General features: G+C 49.9%; 1 pseudogene; it reads left to right on the top strand.

Moving 5' to 3' along the window:
• The first annotated feature begins 1744 nt into the window (after nucleotides 1–1744).
• Nucleotides 1745–3369, top strand: LOC141478028 (uncharacterized; annotated as a pseudogene).
• Nucleotides 3370–8628: the final 5259 nt, after the last annotated feature.

The following is an 8628-nucleotide window of genomic DNA, read 5'->3' as shown; positions in this document are numbered from 1 at the left end:
CTTTGGATAATTATTCACACCAAAATAACAGCTTTCTAAACGTCCACAAATTTTTTATCCCGGGCTATAGACAAAACAAACCAAAAAAATGCCCCACGTTCCTAATTGATTTCAGGTTCAGCAAGATGTTTTCAGTGGAAAAACATGTCCTCTGCTGCTTCTGTACCCGAGGTAGAACCTCTTCACACCAAGCTCCATGCTGGCACTCGGTGAAGTCACTGCAGATGGTGACACTGAACCGCAGAGACCAGGGCTGGCCTGTCGCTGCCCACAAGAAGGATGCCTCGGATGTCACCCCGATGCTCCCATCGCCCCAGAGAAACAGAATGTTTTCCTTCCTTGCCTTGCCCAAATTCTTCTGAGATCGGCACTGGTGAGGCCCCACCTCGAGGGCTGTGTCCGGTTTTGGGTCCCCTACCACAAAAAAGACATTGAGGGGCTGGAGCGGGTCCAGAGAAGGGCAACGGAGCTGGTGAGGGGTCTGGAGAACAAGTCCTGTGAGGAGCGGCTGAGGGAGCTGGGGGCGTTCAGCCTGGAGAAAAGGAGGCTGAGGGGAGACCTTCTCGCTCTCTACAGCTCCCTGAAAGGAGGGTGTAGCCGGGGGGGTTCGGTCTCTGCTCCCAAGTCACAGGCGATGGGACAAGAGGAAACGGCCTCAAGTTGCCCCAGGGGAGGTTCAGACTGGACATTAGGAAAAATTTTGACACTGAAAGGGTTATCAAGCCTTGGAATGGGCTGCCCAGGGAAGGGGCTGAGGCACCATCCCTGGAGGTGTTCAAAAGACGGGTTGACATGGTGCTGGGGGACATGGTTTAGTGGTGGTTTTTTTTGTCAGAGTTAGGTTGATGGTTGGACTAGATGACCTTGAAGGTCCCTTCCAACCTGGGTGATTCTATGATTCTACTTTTTGGTCGGTTTTTATCTGCAATGCAACTGCACGGTTTTTCCAGATTTTGCCTTCTCGTTTAGCAGAGGCGAGGGGGGGCTCATGCAGTGACTGTGTGGGACACCGATGGGATGAGCACAGGTGACTGTCACATCGATGGGCCCTGCTATGGGTCGACAGGGACTATAAATGACCGTTGTGCCCCACTGCAATGGGGGACCCCTCCCCACCACCCATCCTCACACTTGCCAAGGCCTGAGAATCGCGGATCAATGCGACGCCGGTGACTCCGGAGGATCATCGAGCCGTCCTGTGGACCCACCATCGTGGTGGTGATAGACTATTTCTTGTCTTGCAGCTCTCCCAAATTCTGCTTCTCCTTTCCTCCTTTCCTCTCCCTCTGCCTTTTCTCTATTGCCATTTGGCATCATTTTTTAGGTACCAAAAATAAAACTACAGTAAAGAGCATCAGACCTCATTTGTGTCTCAATCACGCCCCCGGAATCATTTTGAACCCCCTCCCGGACAAAAAAATCAGACCGGGACCTAACATATTACTGGTGACGAAGGTGGGATAGGATTCTGGGGACTGGGAGTGCTGTTTTTACTATTTGCTTATTGTGTGTATTGGAGAAGTGCTGAAGTTTTTGTGAACAGTAGGAGTTTATTTTTGGATTTGTTTATTGACTGTTAGTGGTCTGTGAACATACGTGTGTGCCTCTCGGAGACGTAAGGGGGTGGGAATCTGTGTTGAATTGTTTAGTGTGCTATGTGCGACCTCTCCGAGTGACTGCCCCCGACCTTTGTTGTTGAAAACCAGATTTGAGTTTTGATTTTTTTTGTTGTTGTTGAGTAAATATGAGTGAGAGCCTCTCACCCCCTTCGGGGCGAGATGTTTTGTCTGATCTTTTGGAAAAACATAATGCGCGCCCTTCAGTACCGGGTAGTGATTGGGCACGAGATAATTGGCATAATCTGCAGAGTGTTTCCGATCGAATCAGCACCTTACAAAGGGATGCCAGACTTCGCTTTGGAAAAGGGCAATCTATTCTATGCGCCGTTCTGGGTGCTAGTTCAGTTGCTGCCGTAGAAGCTCGGGATCAGCGACGCGGCGCCGAGTCTCAAATTGTATAGTCTCTGCAGACTCTGGTACAATCATCTTTGCAAGGAGGAGTGGAGGAGTTAAAGGGGCAGTGAGATCAAGAGCGAGCTCAGGCGAGTTGTTTGCAGTCCGCCCTTAAAGAACAACTCCTTGCGGACGGGAGCAGAAGAGATCCCTTATACCCCAGCACAGAATTAGGCGAAGCGAAAGCTAAATTGGACGAGGGGAAAGCCCCTCCTTGTTCGCTCCAGGCCTCTTGTCAAAGTGGAGTATGAGTTTGACGATGGTCAAAATGCTGCCCCTCAACTTACCATTAAGGAAATGCCTTACTCCGCTGTGGAATTAGCTAAACTAAAGAAAGAATTTAGCCGTGCTCCCAGGGAGTCAGAGACAGAGTATGTGTGGAGAGTGTCCTCATCGGGTGGAGATCAGGTACTGTTAAGTGAGAAGGAAGCTGAAGGATATTGGGCCCCTGGAATGTTCTTAACTACTGGCCACCACCGGGCTCCCTGGTCCCTAACTCAAAAAGCAGCCTATTGGGCCGGAGGTCTCAGTCCTTCAGAAGGAGGAGACCCCCTTGCTATCTCCGGGTCGGTCGATCAGATAGTGGAAAGTGTGCAAAAAGGGGTTTGCCTGCAAATGATGTCCAACCATGAGCTTAGACTCCAACGAGAATCCCCCGTGATGCTGCCAGTAGACCCCGAATGAACGGCACCGCCGATAAGAGGACTCCCTGGCTCTTTGAAACCAATCGGTACACAGCTGCGAGGAACCATTAGGGCAGCGTGCCGAGGTGAGGCAGCTGCAGCAGAGGAAGGGGAAGAAAGAGCACCCCCCGATCACAGAGATCCAAACCGGAGGGCGTGGACATGGGGAGAAGTTGCCCAAGAATTAATTAACTACGGGTGAAAATATGGTCCTGTTAGTGTCCCCTCTGCCAAACCAGACTCGAAAGGGTTAAGACAGACAGAGCTAGAAACCCCTCCGGCTGCCAGAGCCAGAGAAAAAACAATGGGTCAGTGGCGGGAGGGAGATATCCAAGAGGCGAAATACCTTGTGGACTATGGGATGGCAGAAAGGTACTCCCCGAGATCTGATGGATGGGTTACCAACTGACACGCTAGAAAAACTGGTTAAGGAGTGGCCCGAGAAACCTGTGGCTCCCCAAAATTTAACTTCAAGCTGGACAAAGACGCCGGGCAATTCTACCCCGAGTCTCCGCTGCCCCCCCGCTTTCGATCTCTCCAGCAGGAATCTGCGGGAAACTCACTGCTCCGCTTCTCAACAGCGGGCGGAGGAGCGGAGGGGCCTGGCTACGTATCAGACAGCTCCCTATGAACCAGCGAGGAGATGTTATGATTACCTGTTTTGTAGGACCTAAGAAAATCCCAATTACATTTTTGGTAGATACTGGAGCTCGAATTTCAGCCTTGAGAACTGAGGATGCGTCCCGTAGTGGCATTTCAGTACGGAAGCGAGGGTTGTTGTAGCTGATGCGGTCGGCAATGTACAAGCACAATCATTAGCCACAGTTAACTGGACACTGCCGGGAGAGGAAACAACCGTTTTAACACCAATGGTTGTCGGACCATTCCCACTTAACCTCTTAGGGCTGGGTGTCTTGAAAGATAGAAAGTGGACGGACACAGGGGGAGGGAGCTGGTCTTTTGGTGCAGTGGAGGTGCGACTTTTACAAACCGCACCCCCACTTCCCCCCTTGAAAATAACAAACATCAAACCCCTCGGGGCACGAGAGGGAATAGCCCCACTGTTAGAGGACTTAAGGGAACAAGGAGCTGTCGGTCCTACTCACTCTCCTTTTAATTCCCCGGTACGGCCAGTCCGAAAGCCAAATGGCAAATGGAGATTGACTGTAGATTATCCAAGAGTAAATGCAAATACTGGTCCATTAACAGCTGCAGTGCCAAAACCAGCTGACCTCACAGCTACTACCCAGGAGCGAGCTCACCCTGTTATGGCAACTATCGATGTTAAGGATATGTTTTCAATGGTCCCTCTGCAACCTGAGGACCAGGATCGTTTCGAGGGTACAAGCATTCTCCCGCATTAGCCCACCATGCTTTAGCAAAAGAACTTGAACTGATCCCGCTAGAAGAAGGAGTCAGAATTTACCAATACATCGATGATGTGCTAATAGGAGGAAATCAGACAGAAAAGGCTCAAAAAACACAAAATGACATTATTGTCCATTTGGAGAGCTTAGGATTAAAGATTCCACCTGAAAAGGTTCAAGCCCCCTCCAACGAGGTTAAATTCTTAGGAATCTTGTGGAAAGGAGGAATGACCTGCATTCCTAAAGATACTCTTACCACGCTAGACCAGGGAAAAATGCCCGGATCAAAGAAAGAGTTGCAGCATGTGTTGGGATTGCTCGTGTTTTGGAGAAAACATATCCCAGACTTTTCTATCATTGCCAGACCTTTGTATGACTTACTGAGAACAGGTGTGTCTTGGGACTGGACCCCATTCGTGAAGAAGCTTTGCAGCTTTTAATACATGAAGCAGCGAATCACCAGGCACTTGGCCCTGTATATCCCACGGATCCTGTGCAAATTGAGTGGGGGTTCTCTCAATCAGGATGGTCATTACGCTTTCGGCAAAAAGATCCTGAAGGTCCTCCTCGTCCTATCAGTCTTTCTGTCGGGTCCTTACAGGGCGCACTCACCATGGCCGCACTTCTCGCAGCGAACCGGGAGGTTTTCGGGGTTCAGGGCTCGGCCGGAGCAGACGCAGCAGGATTGTTCCTTGCCCGACACCGCCGCTGGGGGGGGATGCAATTAATGACAGGGGGGTAACTAATTAAAGGAGGGGAGGGGTTCATTAATTTAGGGGGAGCAGTTCTTACTGGGCCTGATGTCCCTTTACTTGAAGGGACTATTTTTACCTTAAAATTCTGGCAGGTGGCAACAGACCAAAGGAGAGGAGTAGGAGAGAAGGACGGGAGAAGCCGGGTGAAGGGTCCCTCTCGACTCCTGGTTTGACCAATGGAGGTGACACAATCATAGAACCATGGGATTGTCGGGGTCGGAAGGGACCTGTGGGATCATCTGCTCCAACCATGAACCCAACGCTGATAAAAGCCATCACTGACCCATGTCTCTAAGCACCATCTCAACCGGGCTTTTGAATCCCTCCAGGGATGGTGCCTCCACGCCTTCCCTGGGCAGCCCATTCCAAGGCTTCATAACACTTTCCATGGAAAAAATGTTCCCAATATCCAATCTGAACCTCCCCTGGTGCAACTTGAGGCCGTCTCCTCTCGTCCCATCGCCTGTTCCTTGGGAGAAGAGACCGACACACCCCCCCTGGCTACACCCGCCTTTCAGGGAGTTGGAGCGAGCGAGAAGGTCTCCCCTCAGCCTCCTCTTCTCCAGACTGAATACCCACAGCTCCTTCGGCTGTTCCTCAGAAGGTCTCCAGACCCCTCACCAGCTCCGTTGCCCTTCTCTGGACCCGCTCCAGCACCTCAAGGTCTTTTTTTGTGGTGAGGGGCCCAAAACCGGACACAGCCCTTGAGGTGGGACCTCCCCAGTGTCCAGTACAGGGGGACGGTCACCTCCCGAGTCCTACTCACCACGCTGTTCCTGACACAGGCTGTTGGCCTCCTTGGCCACCTGGGCACGCTGCTGGCTCATGTTCAGCCCACAGTCGACCAACACCCCCAGGTCCTTTTCCTTGGGGCAGCTCCAGCCGCTCTGCCCCACCCTGGAGCATCCATGGGATTGGTGTGACCCAAGGGCAGGACCCGGCACTTGGCCTTGTGGAACCTCATCCCATTGGCCTCGGCCCATCGATCCAGTCTGTCCAGATCCCTCTGCAAAGCCTTCCTGCCCTCCAGCAGATCAACATCCCACCCAGCTTGGTGTCGTCTCTGAAGTGCTTGAGGGAGCACTCAATCCCCTCCTGCAGATCATCGATGAAGATGTTGAAGAGAACCGGCCCCAGCACCCAGCCCCGGGGGACACCACTGGTGTTTCTAGATCTTTCAGGAAGTTCAGAGTGACACTCACAGGGAATGGACCGCAGCAAATCACGGCTCCCAGCTCAGACCCTGGGCAGGAACACCCCGGTGGCAGGTCCTGCGTGTCCTACAGATGAAACCTCGAGAGCTCCCTGTGCTGAATGTATCTAAAGGCAGCGGCATGATGTACGAAAGGATTCCTGAAAACCAGATTCCTCAAAAGCGACTTCTGTAAGTCCCTGGGCAAAACTGCCCATGGTATCACCACATTATGGAATCACAGAATCACACGGGGTTGCAAGGGACCTCTGGAGATCATCTCCTCCAACACCCTGCCAGAGCAGGTCCCAGAGGAAGGTGTCCAGGTGGGGTTTGAACGTCTCCAGAGAAGGAGACTCCACCACCTCCCTGGGCAGCCTGTCCCAGGGCTCTGCCACCCTCACAGGAAAGAAGTTCCTCCTCGTGTTTAGGTGGAACTTCTTAAATTCAAGTTTGTGCCCGTTTCCTCTTGTCCTGTCCCTGGGCACCACTGAAAAAAGACTGGTCCCGTCCTCCTGACACCCACCCTTTAAGTATTTATAGGCGTTGATCAGATCCCCCCTCAGTCTTCTCTTCTCCAGACTAAAAAGACCCAAGTCCCTCAGCCTTTCCTCATCAGAGAGGTGCTCCAGGCCCCTCATCATCTTGCTCCTGCATCCCCTGCTTGCCTTCCTCTGCCCGGGGACTGCCTCAGAGATTCCCCGATCCATGAGGTGCCGAGGTTAAATTTGTTCTTTGCCTTTAAGCTGTGTTTTTGTGGTTGTTCCTGCGTCCTGCCTGCATCGGCTCACACAATTATTATTTTTAGTGCTTGGGTTGTGCATCGTTTCGACCTTGGGAAAGAGGATGGAACTCGGCTTTGTTGTGCTACATCAAGATAAAGGCTGTTAATGAAAATATAATTACTGCAGGAGCGGTAATGTACTAGATTGGAGTTGGGTAGCTATCCTATTTTTTGAGCTTGCTGCTTTTGAGGTAGAAAAACTGCAAAGTTTAAATGTTTAAAGAAGTGCTAATAACTTCTACAGATTTACGCAACGACCGTTTAAATACCCTGAACTCAAGAAAATGGAGTAGAAAGCAAAAGCCGGAAGAGACACGTGTAAGAACAGAGAAATATAAAACCTTAAATCTTTTTGAGTTGCCTGAATCCCGGTTGACATCATTTGGAAATACTTCTTTCTAGGTTTGTCCAAAGCCTTTGCATTGAACCCACCAGCCTGCATCTGCCTTCCACTCTGCTTCTATCTACTTCTTGTCTAAATCTTACATGAGAGATGGGCAAAAGTCAATTCCTCTTTCTCTTCTAATGCTTTTGTTATCGGGGGGCGGGGGGAGGGTTGGTGTCTAAGCCCAGTTGTAACCCATACGGAATTATTTTCCCTACGGCTATTTGTGTGATCCTCTGAAAGAAACCTTACTAGTCTGACACGCTGAATTCTAATTAATTTCTGCAGCAAGTTACTCTGTCTTCTTGAATGATAACACTTGGTCTAACAACCTTTTACATACGTTTAAATGTGTTGGTTTTTTTTCCGTTACTGCATTTTTGGTCTTTCTGTGAACGGTCCATGAGGAAGGAGTAGGTCTGTCACCAAGAACATCAATTGCCATGTGAGCAAAACACTGATTTTATGTGGGATCTCTTTGATGACGTTTCTATGAGACATAAGGATTGTGTACAAAGTGTGATCTCTAAAGAAATAAAACAAGCCCCGAATCTTCTGTCTTATTATTTTAGCTTTTGGCTTTTCCATGCCGCTGTTTCCTCCTTTTTAAATGATCTAAGAAGTTGGGAAAAGAAGGGAGATCGGGCTTTTTCTTTTTTTTTAGAGCTGCAGAATGGCTGAAATGGAGGTACTTCCGGCAGAATTATTTTTAGGGTGTTCTTTTTTGCTGCTTTTACAACCTGATAAAAATATGCCTGGTCTGTCCCGGAAAACCAAGAAAACTTATTAAAAAAGCCAGCTGGAAAGTTGCTCTTTTGTGAGCTTCAGCTGAACTTTTGGATGCTGCAGAAGTCTGTGTTAAAGAATGAACTTCTGTCTTGTTTTCTTTTTCACATGAAGTAGTAAAAATTTAGGTCTCAAGACCTCTTTCCCTTTCCCGTCACCTCCTCCCAAAATCTCATACAACATGATTTCTGTTTGGTTTTTGCTCTAATTAAACACGAGGGTCTTAGGAAGCTGCGTAAACCTTGTCACTAAGCGTTCTTAGGGAGCTGAAGCTTTAAGTGCTTTAATTTGTGTGGTTTAATACTGTCTCTCTGTCTTCCAGCACCGAGCCCTTGGATGCGTTCGCCCATGGAGACGCCTTCCAGTGAGTCCAGTAAACGACGTCGTCTTTACCGGTCCATCAGACGGTGTCCGGCTTCTTCCTGGGGACACCCGAGAGTCTTCCCGCGGAGGTGAGATCTCTGGGTGGAAAAGAGAATTGATCATAGAATCACTCAGGTTGGAAGGGACCTTCAAGGTCATCTAGTCCAACCATCAACCTAACTCTGACAAAAAAAAACATCACTAAACCATGTCCCCCAGCACCATGTCAACCCGTCTTTTGAACACCTCCAGGGATGGTGCCTCAGCCCCTTCCCTGGGCAGCCCATTCCAAGGCTTGATA

Source organism: Numenius arquata, unplaced genomic scaffold (assembly GCF_964106895.1).
Source record: "Numenius arquata unplaced genomic scaffold, bNumArq3.hap1.1 HAP1_SCAFFOLD_424, whole genome shotgun sequence".
Classification (NCBI taxonomy): domain Eukaryota; kingdom Metazoa; phylum Chordata; class Aves; order Charadriiformes; family Scolopacidae; genus Numenius; species Numenius arquata.
Note: the sequence above shows the minus strand (reverse complement) of the source record. Positions and strands in the feature narration are given on the sequence as shown.